Source organism: Rattus norvegicus, chromosome 2 (genome assembly GCF_036323735.1).
Source record: "Rattus norvegicus strain BN/NHsdMcwi chromosome 2, GRCr8, whole genome shotgun sequence".
Classification (NCBI taxonomy): domain Eukaryota; kingdom Metazoa; phylum Chordata; class Mammalia; order Rodentia; family Muridae; genus Rattus; species Rattus norvegicus.
In genome coordinates this window covers 218,904,415-218,924,786 of record NC_086020.1, presented here as the reverse complement: position 1 = coordinate 218,924,786, position 20,372 = coordinate 218,904,415, and the positions used below count along the sequence as shown (strand labels likewise).

Genomic DNA, 20,372 nt, shown 5'->3' with positions numbered 1-20,372 from the left:
ACCTAGATAATCGGAATAAATGTGGTAAGGCAGGCATTTTTTTCAAGTGTATCATTCGAGCTGCCTTTACACCTCACACATTTCCAGTAAGTGAAGCTTTTGCTTGTGAATTTCTACAAGGGAAATTTCTGGAACTCAAATGTTGTGATTAAAAACAAAACATTATATCTCATGTTGCTATGGCTCTGGGAATTTTGCCAGGAATCCTTATCACAGACAGACTTGGCTTTTGTCCAGACTCTATGAAGATAAACCACTTACTCACTGGTTTCTTCTCAGTTTCTTCTCATATTTCTATGTATCCATTACCTTCTCTTAGGCACTAAAATATCACTCCTTCTCCTCAAATAATTTCTTTTTTCAATATAACTTTATGTTTTTACTTATTCATTCTGCTACTGTCCCTCTCCTGGTCACACCCACCCACCCACCCACCCACACAATCCTTCCCCATCTCCACTGAGTGGGTGGAGCCCCCTGGTATCCTGACCCTGGCACTGTAAGTCTCTTTGTGGTTAGTCACATCTTCTCCCACTGAGGCCAGACAAGGCAGCCCAGCCAGAAGAACATAACCCATGTACAGGCAACAGCTTTTGGGATAGCCTCTGCTCCAGTTGTTTGGGATCTACATGAAGACCAAGCTGCACATCTGCTACATATGAGTGGGGAGACCTAGGTCCAGCCCATGTATGTTCTTTGGTTGGTGGTTCAGACTCTGAGAGCCATGAGGGTCCGGGTTAGTTGGCTCTGTTGGTCTTCCTGCAGAGTTCCTATCTCCTTTGGGGCCCTGCAATCCTTCCTCCTGTTCTTCCATCAGACTCAAATAATTTCTAACACTTCCTGTGCTCACCTGCTCCCAAACAGGATTCCTTAAAAAAATAAAAGTCACGTATATTGAAGTTGATGTTCATTTTTTACTATAATCTTAAATAATTACAAAAGACCTCTGTGTGGTTTTCCTAAACAAAACTCTACACATCCATCTTTCTTCCTTCCTTCTTCCTGCCTTCCTTCTTCCTTCTTCCTTCCTTCTTCCTGCCTTCCTTTTTCCTGCCTTCCTTCTTCCTGCCTTCTTCCTTCCTTCTTCCTTCCTTCCTTCTTCCTGCCTTCCTTCTTCCTGCCTTCCTTCTTCCTGCCTTCTTCCTTCCTCCCTTCTTCCTTCTTCCTCCCTTCTTCCTTCTTCCTTCCTTCTTCCTTCTTCCTGCTTCCTTCCTTCCTTCTTCCTTCTTCCTTCCTTCTTCCTCCTTCCTTCCTTCCTTCTTCCTTCTTCCTTCCTTCCTTCTTCCTCCCTTCCTTTCTTTGTTTCTTCCTTCCTTTCTTTGTTTCTTTCTCTCTCTTTCTTTCTTTCTTTCTTTCTTTCTTTCTTTCTTTCTTTCTTTCTTTCTTCCTTTCTTCCTTTCTTCCTTTCTTTCCTCTCCTTGGGACTAGATCTCACTATGTAACCCTCTGAGACTCACTCTACATGCCAGACTGGCCTTGAACTCACAGATATTCACTTGCATCCCCCCACTCCGTCAAGGGTTGAGATTAATGGTGTGTGTTACAACATCCATGGGTATTCTTCTAAAGGCCAAACAAAATTATATGTCAAATAATTTGGCTAACATCTCTCTCTAAAGGCACGAAGTCTTTTTTTTTTTAACAATTGGGAAATTTTGCATTACTTTTCTATCTCACTAAGTTTCTGTTTTTACTCCATTTCCTTCATCGACTTTTCTCATAGTTCAAAACTCGCTCCCATATCTTTAAGTTTTCATTATTTGTATACAGTGAAAATTGTATATATTAAAATTATTTCTCTTCTTTGCTATAGATTCTATTGAATAAACATTCTAAAGACTGACATATACTATGCTTACAATACATGTATTTTTAATTTGTAATTGATTTGGAAGATAAATACAAAGTTACGTATTTGAATATTAAATAATAGAGTGCTAGTTAAAAGTGCACTTGTCAACGAGATTCATGGTATTTAATTAGTTAATAGATACACATTATCTATAGCTACAACAAAACAACATTCCGAGAAAGTACATACATAAAAAAGGAAACTCTATATAAATAAATGGAAAGATTTTTTTTTAATAGAAATTCTATGTTCTTACTTAAACAACCTTATTTTTTCTTGTTTTCTTTTTCTTATTCCGGACAAGGTTTCTCCGAGTAGCCCTGGCTGTCCTGGAACTCATTCTGTAAACCAGGCTGGCCTTGAACTCACAGTGATCTACCTGTTCCTTTCTCCTAAGTGCTTGGATTAAAAGAGCGCACCATCACTCTGGCTAGTTGAACAACTTCTAAAGTCATAGATGAAGAATTGTTGCTGGTTGTAAGTTAGTTTTTAGGTAACCTAGCTTTTGGCTGCTTGGTTCCTTCCTTCCACTTTGTTGGGAAACTGAGTTGGAATTTATCCAACTGGCTAAATCATTTGTTGCCCAGGTGTCCAGCTATTTACATTCTCATGTTCCAAGGTTTACCTAAACCCATCCCGTTGGTATTAAAGAAATCCATTCCTGCATTAGAGTTGGCTGAGTGGTTAAGGTCACTTGTTGCTGTTGCTGTTGTAAAGGACCCAGGTTCGATTCCCAGCACCAGCAGGGAGGCTCACCACCTCCTCAAGCGACAATACATGTGGTGCACACACACATGAAGCCAAAACACTCATACACATAAACTAGTAAAAATAAATCTTAAGGGCTGGGGATTTAGCTCAGTGGTAGAGTGCTTACCTAGGAAGCGCAAGGCCCTGGGTTCGGTCCCCAGCTCCGAAAAAAAAGAAACCAAAAAAAAAAAAAAATAAAATAAAATAAATCTTAAAAAGTAAAGAAAACCTTTCTAAACTTCTTCAGCACAGCAGACTCAGAAAGGCTCAAAGTTAAAATATTGTTGACCTCTTAAAACTTTCCGATAGAAATGTACTTTGATAAACATTTTAACATCTTTCTGTGTACTTTTGACTTGCTTTTGTCAAAACCGGACTCTAAAATTCTATTTACAAACCAGCTATCAGACAAGTTCCTTTTCTTGTGAAACTGCAAGGAAAGTCTTTATTTGGACTAGGGCAGAATGGAGTCATCCAAGAGTGAAAGAAGAGACCGCCAATGAGAAATCAGGAACATGACGACACTGTTTTGATGTTATCAAAAGACAAGCTCTCCGTGTCTCCTTTCGGTGCTCTACCTCGGAGTTAGAGCGCAGTGGGGAACGAGGTGTCGCAGAGGCACGTGGGTCAACATGTTTATTTGCACTGGAGACCAAGCTGGGGTTTTCCTGGTGGACGGTGCCAGACGAAGTAACACAACTCCCAGAATACCTTTCCCGCAGCAGTCCCTAACGGGGCGTGTCTCGTGGTGGCGTTACACAAGCTCGTTCTGATGAAGGAAGGGCTTTTCTTTTCAGAGTCCCGTTTCCTGGAACAGAAGCTGTTGAGGAGAAACGCTGTGTTTCCGGGAGGTTGCACCGGAATTAAGGATCTCCCAGTCAGGCCGCTGCTCTCTGGTGTCTCTCTCTCCCCTGCTCTGGCATAAAAGTGAGTATCCACTTTCAAATGAGAACTTGCAGGAGGTGCGGTGCAGATGCTCGCAGAATGGGGGCGGCAGAGTTTCCTCAAATATTACTGTGGTGAACTCAGCCGGTGTCACCTCGGTCTCTGTTGCCTTTAAGTAACTCTGGAGACCTAAGAAGAACGTGCGCTTCTGGAAGTTCCTCAGAGGGACAAGGGGAGAAGAAAGCAGAGGAAAGGCTGCCTACAATAGTAGGCTTCAGTTGTGAAGAGGGGAAAAATATGAACCCCCCCCTTTTTTTAAAATATAAGGATTAATAGCAATGTATTTAGTCACAGATCTTGCCAGAACCTGCTCACAAAATCAGTGTTTGATGAGGGCATTAAAGGATTGTGGGGATTACTTATTTGAAACTGGGTTTGGAGCACGTAGGAAGCCATCATAGTAGCTTGTATGGTTCAGTGAGTGATTTTGCCAGGACACAGCTGCATGAAAGTCTCTACCCACTTGGGAAGAAAGGACGGGGATTCTGGGTATGGACAAGATTTGGTTAAAAAGAAAGTACACCTAAAAAAAAATTAAACTCCTTTGCGTGTCTAGGTAAAATGGTCTTTTTGCTAAAAATTTTCAACATTTGAAAGTAGTCCCCTAGCCTGGAAAGTCACAAATTAAAAAGCTCTGAAGTCCTTAGTGTTTACAACCGGTACCAGCCCAAAGGCAGGAGCAGATGAGCCACACAATGTCTCCTCCGTTCTCATACTCGCTTCTTGGCCTTTGAAAAAACTCTGTGCTTCTAATACTCCTAAAAAATGACAATATTGACTTTTGCCTGGCTGAGACCTCATAGCTAAAAAATATTTTAAAATGTCCTGTGCCTGTTTGTTGCTTCTGCTCAAGTCTGCGCATGTCTCTGTGCTCCTTACTTTGCCCTCAGTGTTTCTGAGCATTTGAGAGCATTGGTAACTGTAAAACCTGCAAACCTGAGTCACACTGTTCCCAACGTATAATACCCATGCTACCGACTTTACATGGCACCTGTCAAGCCCTTACCATGAAAGCCTTAGATTACATTCTTACTTTAACGTGCATTAAACATCTCATGATTAGTTCTAGAGATATGGCTCTGTGGGAAAAGGTGCATGGGGGATGGAGAGATAGAATTCTCACATGTCCTCTGACCTCTATGTGGGCTGTGAAGGGCGGGGGAGGGGCAGCTGAAAAACACTGCCACACATTGAATGTCCCTGATTTGAAATACTCCTACTTGAAGTATTTTAGAGTTTGGACTTATATATACGGAATGAGATATTCTGACAAAGATGGCCAACTAACAAAATCCACTTAACATTTCTTCCCTGTGTACACATAACCTGAAGGTAATTTTATAGACCTGACTGAGGTCAGGTATGGAGTTTTGCACGTCAGGGCTCAAAAAAAAAAACAAAAACAAAAACAAAAACAAAAAAACAAAAACAAAAACTCTAGAGTTCTAGAGTTCTGGATCCTTTTGGATTTCAGATTCTCAAGTTAGGAAACTTTAATCTGTAATTGACGTTTCTTGTGGCTGGCTGGCTGAACAGTGATCCCTTCATAGATTTCACTTAAGTCTACTTAGCATTAGTTTGTAGACAAGGGGGAAAAAAAGAGAGATATAGAAACTTTGCCTGCTATGTGTACCAAGAGTACCCTAGTCAGACCCTTTGTCCCTGTAGACCTCCATAACCTGGACACATTCATTTGTGAGTGTTACTATTGTGTCTGTATTTAATTTTGCATCCCAGTGTGCCTTTGGCTCGCCCAGGAAACCCTGCTTGGGATCTCCCCTAACCCAGTTCGTCTGTTTACTGCAGTGTCACCCACTGAAACGTAAGCATACAGCATCAGTCAAACTGAAAAAAAAATCTTGTCTGTTCTCCATTGTCTTTCTTTTATATATAAAAAATTTTTTAGAACTTTAGCATGGTTTCTTTTTCTTCCTCATGTTGTTCCATTAACATAGCCTATATTTAAAGTACAGACACTGCAGGCAGTCATTTCCCAAGGTAGCCATATCAAGGGAGATTTTTCTCCCTTGACTCGTGTCTGCCAATAATTATAAAGAAAGGAGACATTGCGCTGAATCAGGATTGATGACTGTTTCTACGTGAGTTGCTGGTGGCTTTAGTTATGAATCAGGCTTGATGGCTGTTTCTAATCCAGTTGCTGGTGACTGATAATTCCGCTGTGTCCAGGTTTTCTATCCCCTCTCCTTCCCTGGTGGGCAACAGAGACAGGCGTGAGGATGTAGTGCCATAGGGGTAGCTTGCCAGGACCTCTCAGCAGCCATGAGAGAAACCCTCAACACAGTCACTTATGCTATGTGGGCAACAGCCTCGGTCTGTAGACGGAGCACATCATACTCTAGCTTTCTCTCTCAATATATTTTCACTCAATAACATGAGCATTTATCATGTTATGCCAAGCAGATGCTCTCAGTACCAACTTCATGAAAGACATAGGTACCGATGCGAACATCACTTCTCCAAGCCACCACTGCTCTTTTCCCTCGTCCCCGTAGACAGTATTTCCTTTGGGTCTTAACATTTCTACTCCAGAATGTTTCATCACCCCATCCCTACTTACTTCCTGAATCAGATCCTGGAGTTGTCAATTACTAAGATGCACCATAGCTCTCAGTTTTACTCTTTCACACCCATAAATATATAAAAACCTTGTTCTTTGTCCGTTACTTGTTTGGACAAAGGTTCTAGCCAACTTTTCAGAAGGGTTTAATAAATGTTGAACTTACAAAAATCGTAATCAACGCTATAACCCTACTATTATCATTCAATCAGTGCTTTGAGTGTGTGTGTGTGCATGCACGTGTATGTGCATGTGTGTGTATATGAAGGCATGCATGTGAGTACATGTGTGCATGTGTGTACACACGTTTGTGCATGCATGTGTATGTGCATGAATTTATGTGCTCATGTGTGCACACATGTCTGTAAACACTAATCCACACACCTGTGGAGGACAGAGGAAGAATTCAAGTTTCCTATTCTGTCACTGCCCACGGGTCAATGGAATGATTTAATGTTCCCACGTAGGACAAAGAGGCACATATTTCATTGCATTCCTCACAACAACATGTCATTTAAAACCGTGTGGCACTTGTTTCTGGAGGTTTTATTGAATACTGCTGAACCACAGTTGACTGTTTGATTTGAGAAATGGAGGGAAAAGGCACCAAACTGTGAGTGAGAAGGTTGCTGAGATCAGTGTAGAACGCATGATTCACTGAGACATACGTGTTGACTGTGTCCTATGGGGTCAGACTTTCTACTACAAATTGCAAATGCTTTATCTTGTTCAATGATAACTCAATATTTTTTTTAACGTTTTGTTGGCTAGCCTTCTCTTTTTTTCTCTTCTTTTCTTTCTTTCTTTCTTTCTTTATTTCTTTTTTTTTTTCTGGAGCTAAGGACTGAACCCAGGGTCTTGCGCTTGCTAGGCAAGCGCTCTACCACTGAGCTAAATCCCCAACCCCGCTAACTCAATCTTATGAGTCAGACACACTTAGTAGTGCTTGCTCAAGAACCCCAAGTAATTGCTCTGCCTTCCTCCTTACTGGCCGTTAGCACCACTCCGTTCCTCTTCCTCATGTTATACAACATGCAAGTCCGATCACTTACACTACCTTGTCAGTTGTCAGCATCTGCATCGTCAGAGCTGGCATTCTCTCCAGACCTTTCCCTGGGTGGGAGGCTTCTTCCCCTTCTAACACTGGTCCTGGCCTTAGGCCCTCACTTTCACCCCACCAGCAGCAGCCATGCAGGCTCTGGATTAGGATGCAAAGGATCTATTCCAGAGCCAGGCAGTGTGTGTGTGTGTGTGTGTGTGTGTGTGTGTGTGTGTGTGTGTGTGTGTGAGTGAGAGAGAGAGAGAGAGTCTGTGTGAGTGTGTGTATGTGTGTGAGTGTGTGCGTGTGTGTATGTGAGTGTGTATGTGTGTGTATGTGTGTGTGAGTGTGTGTATGTATGCGTGTGTTTGTGTGTAGTGTGTATGTGTGTGTGTATGTGTGTGTGAGTGTGTGTATGTATGCGTGTGTTTGTGTGTAGTGTGTATGTGTGTGTATGTGTGTGTGTGTGTGAGAGAGAGTCTGTGTGAGTGTGTGTATGTGTGTGTGTGTGTGTGAGAGAGAGAGAGTCTGTGTGAGTGTGTGTATGTGTGTGAGTGTGTGAGTGTGTGTATGTGAGTGTGTGCGTGAGTGTGTGTGTGCGTGTGTGTATGTGTGTGTGTGAGAGAGAGAGAGTCTGTGTGAGTGTGTGTATGTGTGTGAGTGTGTGCGTGAGTGTGTGTGCGTGTGTGTATGTGTGTGTGTGAGAGAGAGAGAGTCTGTGTGAGTGTGTGTATGTGTGTGTGTGTGAGAGAGAGAGAGAGTCTGTGTGAGTGTGTGTATGTGTGTGTGTGTTTGTGAGTAGTGTGTATGTGTGTCGTGTGTATGTGTGTGTATGTGTGTATATGTGTGTATATGTATGTATGTGTGTGTATGTGTATGTATGTGTGTGTGTATTTGTGTGTATGTGTGTGTATGTGTGTGTGTATGTGTGTGTGTATATGTGTGTATGTGTGTGTATGTGTATGTATGTGTGTGTGTATTTGTGTGTATGTGTGTGTATGTGTGTGTGAGTGTGTGTATGTGTGTGTATATGTGTGTATGTGTGTATGTGTATGTATGTGTCTGTGTATTTGTGTGTATGTGTGTGTGTATATGTGTGTTTGTGTGTGTGTGTGTGTGTGTGTGTGTGTGTGTGTGTGTGTCAGGGGAGGGATGACAAGTTTTAAAGAAAATCTGAAAGAAAGGTAGAAGCTGGTATATGCCAAAGTCATCCAAGTCCTTAGCAAGGACAGAAATGGGAAGATGCAGCAATCAAATGCAAATCATCATTCCTAAACACACCGGAGCGTTTTAAATCCGACTGCTTGGGTGCCCTCAATCAGGGAGCATTACCTCAAACCTAACCTTTATAAAACCTCACTATAACTATTGTAGCTATGCTGACACATAAGGACATAAAAGATTTGTGATACTTCTTTCTTGGTGGAACCATAATTAATTATTTCATTTTTAATGCCAAATTTTCCACAGTAATAGTCCTTGCTCTCATAAGAATACAGTGTTTTAATTTTTTAGACTCATTTACTTTATTTTTATGTGTATAAATATTTACCTACACCAATGCATGGGCACCACACGTGTGCCTGGGACTGGGGACGTCAGAAAAGGACATTGGATCCCTGCAGCTGCAGTCGTGGATGGTTCTGAGCTGCTGTGTGGGTGCTGGGAACTGAACAGGAGTCTTCTGTAAGGGCAGCGGGCGCTCCTAACCACCCAGCCATCTCTCCAGCCCGAGAATGCAGTGCTTTAAAAGGCTATAGTTAGTTGGGGATTTAGCTCAGTGGTAAAGCGCTTGCCTAGGAAGCACAAGGCCCTGGGTTCGGTCCCCAGCTCCGAAAAAAAGAACAAAAAAAAAAAAAAAAAAAAGAATAAAAGGCTATAGTTAAAAAAAAAACAAACCCAAAGATGGTTATGACTCTTGAAGACCCTTATGAACTATCCCCTCTCAGAAATCTGGGAGCACTCAGTGTTCTCTTTCCAGGTAGCTACAGTACATGTGAAGGCGGAAGTCAGAGGAAAAGGCGGGGGCGGGGGAGGGGAAGCATAGCGATTATGCAACACGGGGCAGAAGTTCCCCGGTGTCTCAACACAGCTGTTCCTCAATAACCGTAGGTAAGAAGAAGCCTTTCTGATGGGAACAGCACATTCATGAAGCAAAGGTTCAGACTGTGAAAGAGAAGGTTACTGGAATCCTTGTAAACAGAATGCTCGTTCACTGAGACGCATTTGTCCAGTAGAGGCAGCAGAGCACGCAAGATTCCTGGCCGAGTTCTTTGCCCAGGATGTGCCCCTCAGGTGCTTGCAGCTCCTTAGAGCAGCAGCAGCCACACCCATGAGCAGGAAAGACGGAGTCACTGACTGAGGCCTCCATGGGAGTACAGTGTGAACGCTGTAAGGATGCCATGCTTGGGGATGGGGAGACACCTCGGTGATTTAGAGCACTGGCTGCCCTTCTGGAAGACCGAGTTCAGTTCTCAGGACCCCCGTGGTGGCTCACAGCCTTTTACCCCAGCGGATCTTGGACCTTCTGACACACACACAAGTACACTATGCGTGCAGGCAAAATATTCATATACAGATAAAATTAATACCAAAGAAAATATACCAATGATATTCAAGAGAGAGGTTTTGACTGGACATGGGAACCAGAAGTTGTCAGTGAACTTAAATACGTAGTTTCAGGGTAGGTGAAGTGGCAAATGCCTTTAATCCCAGCACTTGAGAGGCAGAGGCAGAGGCAGGAGGATATTTGTGAGTTCGAGGCTAGCCTGATCTACAGAGCAAGTTTCAGGACAGCCAGTGCTACAAAGTGAGACCATATTTTTCTTTTCTTTTCTTTTTAAGTGGTTATTATAGAATAAGTAAAAATACCCTCAAATACTTTTTAGAGGTAAAGGCTGCTAACATCGTGTTGTGTTTTCTCTGTTCCTGAGTGATAGAAGAACAGTAAGATCCACATAGCGTACACTGTGTCATCCTGACCACTTTAAGTGCATGGTCTGATGTTGGTAAACAATTCAATCATCTCACAGAGCTCTTATATCTGCAGCTCAAGTCCCACTTAGGCTGACCGCGCTTCCCTCCTCTGAGGCCCCCGGCCATCTCTGTCTCACTTTTGACTGCTCAAAGAACCTCAGAGAAGGGGGCTTAGACAGCTGCTGTCCCTTTGGGATTTGTTTCTTTCACTCAGTACAGGATGTCTGCATTTACCCATGCTGTAGCATGAGTCCTTCCTTTTCATACTCACTGTATATGTGTGTGTGTGTGTTTGTATATATATATGTGTGTGTATATGTATGTATGTATATATGTATGCATGTGTGTATGTATGTGTATATGTATGTTTGTATGTATGTATGCATGTACAGATTTGAGCTATCTGCTGATGATCTGAGGATGCACATGTTGCTTCTACCTTTTGGCTATTGCAAACATGACTGAAGTGAACATGATTATACAGCGCCATCTTTGAGACACTGCTTTCAATTCTTCGGGGTGCATATTAGATCAGAAAGCAATTCTATTTTTAATTTTCTTAAGGAATACAAGGGTTCCAACTTCTCCACTTCCTCCCCAACACTTGTGATTTTTTCTCCTCATAGTGGATATCCTAACAGACAGGAGATGATATCTCATTGTGGTTTGGTTTGGATTTCCGTAATGGTTAATGACAGTGAGGACCTTTTTTGTTTTCTTGTTCGTGTGTGTTATTGAATAATGGATGCTTTTCATATATTATGGCTATTAACTCCTCAGCAGAGATATGACTTATAAACATCTTTCCCATTTTGCAAGTCTCCATTCTGCTGATAGTATTGTTTGGTACACAGAAAGTTTCAAGTTTGATTTTTTTTCTTTTCCTTGTGCTTTTGATGTCCTACCCATGCAATGATTTTCAAGTCCAAGGCCGTGAAGCTCTACTCCCTAAAAGTTTTGTAATTTCAGTTTCTACATTTAAGCCCTTGCATCATTTTGAGGTAATTTTCGCATAAGATAAAGACCTAACTACATTCTTTCCCCGTGTGGTCATCCGGTTTTCCCAACACCACTTACAGAAGAAGAATCGTACCTTTCTCCCTAAATGCTTGCGTCACACTTGCTGAACTCACTAAGTACATTATGATTTTTGACTGCGATAGCTTTGTGGCAAATTCTATTTATTTCATTACTTTATGTGTATGAATGTTTTGCCCACATGTATGACCGTGCACCAAGGGCATGCCGTTGCCACGGGAGGCCAGAAAAGGATGTCAGATTCTCCGCAACCGGAGTTCCGGGCTGCAGTGCGCGCGCAGCCATATGGACAACGGCTGGGGACTGAACCAGGTCGTCGGAAAGAGCAGCCAGGGCTCTCAGCCCCTCAGTCATCTGGCCAGCGTCCATAGCAACTTTTATAATTAGGAAGTATGAGTCTTCTAACTTTATCCTACTTTTAAAAGATTGTTTTGTCTGTTCATTCAGGGGTACTTCATTTTCTACATGAGTGTTTTGATGGATTTTTTTTTATTTCATAAGATTATTGGTGGTCTTCAATATTTTTAATGTTTTAAATCTAACGTACAAAGGGATGTGTTTTTGTGTCATTTTCATACACATGTATCATGACACATGTTTCAGTTCATTCTCCCACCCCACCCCCTTCATTTACGTTTTAAAGGAATGGCTGCTTTCACCATATAAGAAGAAAATTGTGTTTACTATATATTTACATCTAGTATTATTATATTTCACATTATGTTTACTATTACATTTACTACATATTTATGCCATTCAAGCAACAGTACAAAGACACAGTTTGCAGTGAGTAAGTACAGAGTAGTGCACAAATGGATGAACAATGAAAGGCTTGTAAATATTTTATTTCAAGTCTTTGTAGACTTCAGATGCTACAGCAAGAGAGATCATTGGTGACATGTCAGTTTTGGAGTGCAGAATTTACACTGAGAAGGAAAGAATGCAAAAACTTTATTAACGCATAGACCCATATTAAGTATGAGTAGCTACAGTGATTCTGGATTTTATTTACTCACTCAACAGGTGTTCACTGAGGCCTTTAAACCCGGAGAACATGTATTACACATGAGAGTCTTTGCTTTCGGAGGAAATAAACACTAAGTAATTCTAAAATCAAACGCACACCTAAATGGGTCATGAACTTTTTTTTTCTTTTCTTTTTTTTTTTTAAGATTTACTTATTTAAAATATATGAGTACACTGTAGCTGTCTTCAGACACACCAGAAGAGGGCATCAGATCCCATTACAGATGGTTATGAGCCACCATGTGGTTGCTGGGAATTGAACTCAGGACCTCAGGAAGAGCAGTCAGTGCTCTTAACCGCTGAGCCATCTCTCCAGCCCTGGTCATGAACTTTCTCGTTTGTAATTTTTGTATAAATCGAGGGAGAAGTAGTGTTAGTCCCATTTAGACACTGATTAGATTGGGGTATAGCTTTAGTGGCACAGGATTTTCCTAGCAAGCATGGTGCTTAGACTCAATCCTCAGTACCACCAGATAAGTAACTCCATTTAACATTATGTAATAAGTAGATGTTGACAAAATTAAAGGTCACTGCAGAAAATCTGGCCATCTCACTGACAGTGACACAGTTAGTGGCAAAGCCAGGGGACAAATTCAAGGTTGTCTGCTGGCAGCCCTGGGGGTCTGCTGTTAGCTTTTCACTCACTACTGGGGGTTTCTCTATGCACTCAGGAAGTAACTGAAGTGAACACAAATGTCATGTTTAGCCATAGATTCCCCCTACTGAAAGCAATGACATACCTCAGAGAAAAGATGGCGGTTTCACTAGATTGGGATGGAGAGAAGACACTCCACCCATTTATCTACTCAGAGCCCTGCACCGAACTTCTTCAGTACTGGCCACAATATTCAACTCAGAAATACAGATGAGAACCTGTAGGACGCTGCCGCACCAGCAGGTGGCGCCGTCTCCCGGGAGGCAGGTAGATGATTAACTTCCGGTAGAAGGTGGTGTCAGACCCTGTCGCAGAGTTGGAAACATAGAAAGCAAATGTGCAAGGGAGTGTGTCAAGGTACAATGATAGGTGTAAGAAGTATCATGCTAGGGGCTGGTGAGATGGCTAATTGGTTAAGAGCACTGGTTGCTCTCCCAGACGTCCTGAGTTCAGTTCCCATCAGCCACAAGATCATTTATAAAAGGGATCTGATGTCCTCTTCTGGCATGCAGGTGTACATGCAGATAGAGAACTCATACATAAATGAATAAATAAATTGTTAAAACGTTTAAGAAATATCATGCTAAAGCCCATTTATTTATACAACAACCACCACCACCACAACAACAACAAAACAGGTATCAAGGACACATTTCCAGGACACTAAGGTCGAGTTTAATGTTGCAGAACCTACACAAATGCCAGGCCGTGCTAAACCCAGCGGTTTGGAGTTGAGGAGCTTGGAATTCATTTGGTAGGCAACACAGATTTCTTTTAAGCAACAAAGTAACAGTTTCTTTTTCACAAGAAGCTGCGGGACAGCGTGGAAGGATGAGCTGTAGGAGCCGGGAGAGATGGAAAGAAGGCCAGTTTGGAAGTTAATGGTCCGCACTGGGGATAGACATCAAGAGGGCTTGAGAAGCAAAACCGCATTTATGAGGTAGAGTTGGCCAGCTCCATCAGTTGTCAGGAGAGAAGGGAGAAGAGAAACAAAGACCTTGGAGCATGCTCAGAAGCATCCCAGGGTTTTAGCATGTGGAAGCTCCCTGGGGCATTTAATAACTATCTAAGGAAGGCTCTTTGCCTTACTGACATTTTCTTTACATACATAGCCATTCTAAAATACTTGTTTAACAGATACCCGTAACCCCCACATACACTCACAAATGGTTTAAGTATCCACAGACTTGGTAGCAAACTGTCTCCATCCATAGCATAGACATGACTTTTGTCCTCACCACACTGAAGCTCTAGATTGTTGAGATAAATGATCAGTAAGTTGTTTTCCAAGACGAAATTATAGACAGATCAACGCATTGTTACTAAAATGAATCTCCAAACGATTATTGATCAGCATAACAATATACAAGGATATTTTAATGCCTCAGAAATTCTTTTCTCTGGGCCATCACCTGTCTTGTGAATCGCAGGAACCATTTATGTCTTGAGAGCACCCGGTTTGCTTTCATGAATAAGAAAACGGAGTTCAAGGGTGTGCTGTTCTACTCCACCAGAAGAGGGCGGCAGTGGAACTCCAGGAAGAAGAATGGATTTAACCAGCTCTGAAACTGGCTTTAAAACAGGAAGATAAGGGTAACAGGGAAGGCACGACTAGGCTGCGCTGACGTCCTAGGTAGTATTCAAAATGGACTCACTTTCAATTCCAGAAACACACTGCTAAAATTTCAGAAAATCGTATGAAATGCCGTACTGTGATGAAGTAGTATTTGTGGAGATTTCAGTTAATACTGAGGAGGACTAAGTATGCTAAGAGATATTCTGAAAAACTTGCTTTTTTTTTTTTTTGTAGAAAATGGTTAGAAGTTAGGATTTTGGGTCTTGTTGGGGGTGTAGAGAAAGCCTATACTAGCTGAAAATAACAGAAAGCACCTGATTTTCTTAGAACATTGCAGATGTCCTTGGAATAAAAGGGAATGTTTCCAACTTACCAACAGTAAGAGATGCATAGGTGTAACCACCTAATAGTGGCTTCACATTAGCGCCCACCCAGCCTGTAAACACCGAACAGCAATGCGGACGGGGGGGGGGGTCTCAGTAGCACTAGAAACTAATACTAATATTAAGAAATACTATTAGGTCCATAGAAGGAAACAAGACGGTTTAGTCTTGACTGTCTTAGAGTATTATATTATTTTAAGGAAGAAGAATATTTAATAGAACTGAATTAATTTGCTAGTTACAGTTGGCAGAACTTTTTTTAAAAACAGGAAAAAGAAAGCTAGTCTATTGAAGTCCTCCAAGTCAGAGCTGATGTTGAAAGTGAAGTGAAATTGAAATAGGATTCAAGAAGAACCTCTTCTAAGTTAGTTTTTTGGGTGGGGTGGGGTTGAGGGGACTGGGTCGGACTCGTGACCCTCCTGCTTCCAACTCCTAGGTGCTAAGATTAGAGCCAGTGCGGTGCAATTCCCAGCTGTTGATTTTAAGGCGCGCACGCGTGCGCGCGCACACACGGGGTGGGGGGAGGGAGGATGAGAATCGGGAATTACTGATTGAGTAATTACTGCAGTAACTTTCTTTGCTAGGTACAGAGTTGTAAAACACCCCAAGTTCCCACCCCCACCCTACCCCACCCCACCCCACCCCACCCCCGCCGCCTCCTCCCTGGGACCGCATGATTCAACTCCAAGTTAGCCATCACTAACAACCATAGCTGGACCAAAGCTGGAAACCCGTTTCTTAGGCCACTCCTCTCAAAGCCCCGCCCTAAGATCTTTTGTTCCTGGTCTTTGCAGGCATCTTCTTCACCCTCCCTAATTGCCAGTCTGCTGGGTCTGGCTACAGTTTGCTGGCCACAGTGGGTTGCTTGCGTTTTTTACGAGTTCCTTAGACTTGTTCTGTCCCTTTCTGTCACATCACTTCCTGGACTTGGGTCCACTGAGCAGGTGGGGTCAAGTTGGCTCTGACTGGTCGTGGATGAACCGCAGTCCCCTTCTCAGTCACACACCTTGGCTCTTTCATTCCCCTTCTCCAGTTGTCTTCAGAACACCTACTTCAGCCCCCAAACCCTCTATTCTAAGCCTTCCTCCTGTTACCGAGCCCAGCTTTCCCTCTCTGAGGTTTAGGGTCCCTGGTTTTCTAGGAAGAACTCTTGGCTCTCCTGTAAATCATCAGTCTTTATTGTATCCCGCCTTCTGCCTTGGGGAAAACAAACGTTCTGGTTTGTATCCAAGCCCACTTCCGTTTTCTTACCACAAAACTTTGTTTATGATTCTTCTCATTGTTCAAATTCCCTCTTCTATTTTGATTGTATTTTTGCTTTGGTAATCTTAGCCTTAGCTATTGGCCAGGTATTGACCCACAGGATAATTCTTATGAAAAATTCATTTCTCCTGAGACTGTTAACTCCCATCTTTCTACTTCTTATTCTCTTCCTCCTCCTCTTCTTCTTCCTCCTCCTCCTCCTCCTCCTAACAGATGTGCTTCTAGAAATAGTGCCTGTGTGTACACTCGCCCCTTTCCTTCTTTGACATTTACCCATCAGCTTCTTCCAGTCTGTGCTTTCAGGGAAATGGCTGCTCAGGCTTTCATTGCTCAGACTGCTTGCTTTTATATGTGTCTATACATGCTGCTGGACTTCTATACAGCTTATCACTACACACAGCATCCTGTCTCCTGCCTGTTTGAGGTTTCTAGTATTTCCAGTTTCTAGATCTTGTTTTCTAGTCTCCTTTTGTACACTCTTGTCTCTGAGTAGAGCCGTCCTCTCCAAATCTGGTTCTCTTTCACCATTTATCTCCCCCTGCCCAATACCAAGGATGGTATCTAGGACCTTACGTATGCTCTTCAAGTGTCAGCGTCTGAGCTACATCCTCGGCAGTTCTCAGTTTATCTTTGCTCAAAGACTAAGGTGTCTTCCCCCTGTGAATGATCCCCTAATATCTCTAGTTTGAATCTCTTGTGACTTTACTTCCCTTTTCCCAACGTCTATGAAACACTTCATCAATCTTCAAGCTGCTGTGGAAGCCTCCAAGGGACTAAGCCTGGACCCAGGACAGCTGACACGGTCTGTAGAATCGTGCACTCTGCCCTCACTGCAACACCATGTGCACTCCTTCAGCCTGGTGTGACACTGCCACCCTGCCCCTCAGGGCCAGCTTGCCACCCAGTGCTCACTGGCACCTTCCTGCTCATTTGTGTATAGCCTCCACTGGTCTTCAGAACAAAGCCTCGTGTAAGGAAGTCTGTCCTTCCTCAAATACACATTCAACCATTTGTGGTCATAAAAGTCTGGGAAGCCCAAGTCCTGAAATTTCTAATGTCTAGTGTCTTCTTATAGCCACTCCGGACTCCAGTGCATAGCAAATGCCCAGAAAATGTGTGTTAATTTACATTGGTAGAGGAGAGTTACCACAGACTTTAATTTTTCAGAATCGGTGTTCTTGGTGGTGGTGGTGCATTCCTTTAATCCCAGTGCTCAGAAGGCAGAGGCAGGAGGATCTCTGAGTTCAAGGACAGCCTGATCTACAAAGCTAGGTCCAGGACATTCAGGGCTCAAACTCTCTCTCTCTCTCTCTCTCTCTCTCTCTCTCTCTCTCTCTCTCTCTCTCTCACACACACACACACACACACACACACACACACACACACTTGGATATATATCAAATATAATGTGTATATTAGACTACAAAGTGGAAGATATAGAAACTTTTTAAAACTACCTTATGTCAGTAAAGTTGACCTTTTTGGTTTTTTTTTTTTTTTTTTTTTTTTTTGGTTCTTTTTTTCGGAGCTGGGGACCGAACCCAGGGCCTTGCGCTTCCTAGGTAAGTGCTCTACCACTGAGCTAAATCCCCAGCCCCGACCTTTTTGTTTTTATCTCTGTCCTAGTTTGGTTTCTAACAGGAGGATCAAGAGTAATTTGGGAAGGAAAGGATTTATTTGGGTTACACATCAGTGTCGGAATCATAAAGGGAAGCAAGGGTGGGAACTGAAGGCAGGGACTGAGACCATGGAAGAACCCTGGTTGTTGACGTTCTCCCTGTGGCTTGTTCAGTTCATTTTCTTACCCATAGTGAGCTGGGCCCCCCTAGATCCATCAATAATCAGTCATCCCCAGTCGTGTCGCGAAAATTTTTCATATTTGCTGTGCGCTTTCCTGCTACTGAGATTGCTCCACACCTTGGGTCACTATTTCCGATTGAATAGGGATGGAGAACTAACTCCAGACGTTGTTGAACCCGTGAGTTTGCTAAGACTTTATGTCTGAGTTACGGAGGCTGTGACTGAGTCACTGCTGAAGGCCTGAGTCAGGAAGGGGGTCGTGCAAGTAGATGTGGTCAGAAGTTTAGAGAGGGGTGCCCCAGAACCCATCTGTGGGCCTCACTTCTGCGCCTGTAACCAACTAACATGGTGCCTGGCACGTAGTAGGCACTGCGAAGCAGGGAAAGACAGATACAGCTTCTCTAACACCTTCCAATTCCTGGTTTTAGTCCTCCACAAAGATGGTTTCTAGCCATATTTCTAAGAGATATGCTTGTGTCTGTCCAGTGAACCCCACTGGTGCCAAAGCTAGTCGGGTGCATTCAGTTCCCACAACCAAATTAAACCTATGAACTTGAGCGCCCGCCCCATCCTACCATCTCCTAGTTTCCAGGTCCACCCTCGGAAACCAGAAATCTAAGTGAGCTGTCTAGAAATCACTGAGTTACACAAGTGGGCATGCGTCTGTTTTACCTTTGTGAATCTCATCCTTTTGAGACAAAGTATAACTTAAAACACTTGTGTGTGTGTGTAAATTTATGTATATGTGTGTATTTGCATGCATAATAAACAAATTTACATGCATTATGGCCCAAAGTCAAACCTAAAGCTAACCCCTGAAGAAACTGTAACCCAAACCCTAATGAGAGTTCTTTTGCAGACAGGGTGTCTGTGCGCATAAATCCAGGCGCTGTTGATCGAACATGGCTCCATTTAGGTCCTACAGGAAGGATCAGTCATGGCCGGAGGGCATTTGCCACCCTGAGCTCTGGAAAAGAGAGCCAGGCAGGCTTACACTAGGCGTCTGGCATGTGGGTGAGCAGTGCTTGGTGGTGCAGGGGACGTCTCTGCAGGTTCTGCCTCTGTACTCAGTTCTTGTGTAGCAGATGGAGGCGAGGAATCCTTTTTACTCATCAAGAAGGAGGACAAGTCCCCTGCCTTGGAGGTTATAGGTAAACTTGAAAAAGAGGGGGATTTTTTTTTGTTTGTTTTGTTTAAAGAGCTGTGAACATCACCATAGGTCCGGAAAAATGGATAAAAATACTTGAAGACAATTAGGAGGTTTCTCCCATCTAGGTTCTAAACCAACTCCACAACCACCTTGAACTATGGTCAAGCCACCAAACCTCTAGTAACTGAGAATAACAATACAGCCTAGATTTACCCTTACAGTCCAATCAGATAATGCCTGAAATCTCTTAGTCCAGTGTTAAAGGCTGAGTGGTCAGTACTGGGGAACAGGGAGTATTATGTACGTTGCCGATGCTTTTGTGATGCAAACATTAATGAAGAGAAGAGTTTTCTGTCAGTCTAAGAAAAGGTAGGCTGATTTAAGTTGAGAAATGCAGCACTATGAATCTTATGGTTCAGCTTCCTCGAGCTTGCCATTCTAACGTAACTCCCTAAATAGTAAGGAATAAAAGGGGGGGCGCAATACATGTCTAACAACACTGTGGCTACAAGGCAAACACGAGTCAGTCACGGTAAACAAACAAACAAACAAACAAACAAGAAAGAAAGAAAGAAAGAATAAACTTTCCACAAGGGAAGACATGTGCAAACTGAAATTCCATCTCCTGTGAACCTTAAAAGCAATTTGTAAGTGGTTCGACCTGTAGATGGCGAACTTGGATAACGGAAACACTGAGAACGCCACCCTCTTGAAGGAGAAAGCTGTGGTTTGTATTTTGAAGAAAAAAAAAAGGAAAGAAAAAGAAAAAAGGAAGGAAAAGAAAGAGAAAGCGAGCGATCAAGAGAGAGGGGGAATGGGGAGGGAAGGGGAGAGAGAGAGAGGGAGAGAAAGAGAGAGAGAGAGAGAGAGAGAGAGAGAGAGAGGGAGGGAGAGAGAGGAAACAAAGGAAAGGAAGAAAGAGAAAGGGAAAGTACTAAATAAAACTGGTTGGTTGTGGGATTGTGGTTCTACAACAAAAGGATTCCTTAGGGCACAAGGGAACCTTCTCTGAAGGAACCCTTTATCTGTCTGGAGAAGTGATTTTACTCTGTGATATACACTGTTGAAGGGCTAGGAGGAAGGATCTGGCTGAGAGGCCACACTGGCTGTATCGTCTGAGGCTACAGAAAGTTCTGTCAAGCAGAGACCATGAGCAGCTTTGGCGGCAGCCTCTCCAATGTATGAACACACCAGTACTGAATGGCCCAAATCCAAGCTGTGTCCACAGTGTCTATACCTTTTTATCTAGATAAATAATTATGCGTGCTGGTCCTTGCTTGGGGCCACTGTTTAATATTTGTTCTCCCAACTCCCCTGAGGTAACCCTTTAGAGACCAATTA

General features: G+C 42.9%; 1 protein-coding gene across 5 annotated transcripts in view; it reads left to right on the top strand.

Moving 5' to 3' along the window:
• The first annotated feature begins 773 nt into the window (after positions 1–773).
• The window catches only part of Alpk1 (alpha-kinase 1), a 122,589-nt gene continuing 102,990 nt past the window's right edge, over positions 774–20,372 (top strand). For 2 of the 5 annotated variants that reach the window (XM_039104062.2, XM_039104061.2), the window contains exon 1: positions 774–3,529. The gene's annotated coding sequence lies outside the window, so the exon portion shown is untranslated. The remainder of the gene's footprint in view (positions 3,530–20,372) is intronic. The other 3 variants (XM_017591342.3, XM_063282918.1, XM_227715.10) reach the window with 3 other exon arrangements.